This window comes from Nestor notabilis, unplaced genomic scaffold, assembly GCF_000696875.1.
Source record: "Nestor notabilis isolate BGI_N333 unplaced genomic scaffold, ASM69687v1 scaffold26831, whole genome shotgun sequence".
Classification (NCBI taxonomy): domain Eukaryota; kingdom Metazoa; phylum Chordata; class Aves; order Psittaciformes; family Psittacidae; genus Nestor; species Nestor notabilis.
In genome coordinates this window covers 11389-11605 of record NW_009914799.1, presented here as the reverse complement: position 1 = coordinate 11605, position 217 = coordinate 11389, and positions in this window count along the sequence as shown.

The following is a 217-nucleotide window of genomic DNA, read 5'->3' as shown; positions in this document are numbered from 1 at the left end:
CTCCCACCTCTGCAGGCAGGCTCTAGGTAAGACCTCTGGGGCATCACGGGTTCCACCACACTGCCGGTGTCATGACTTTTCCATGTCTCACCCCCTGCACTTCCAAAACAGGGGGATGTGGCCCTGCTTCCCCCCATGTCAGTGCTGCTTTGTGGTCTTTCAGGTGGCTGTTCTCGCTCTCATAAAGGAAGATGAAGGTTTGCTCAGCCCCACCACG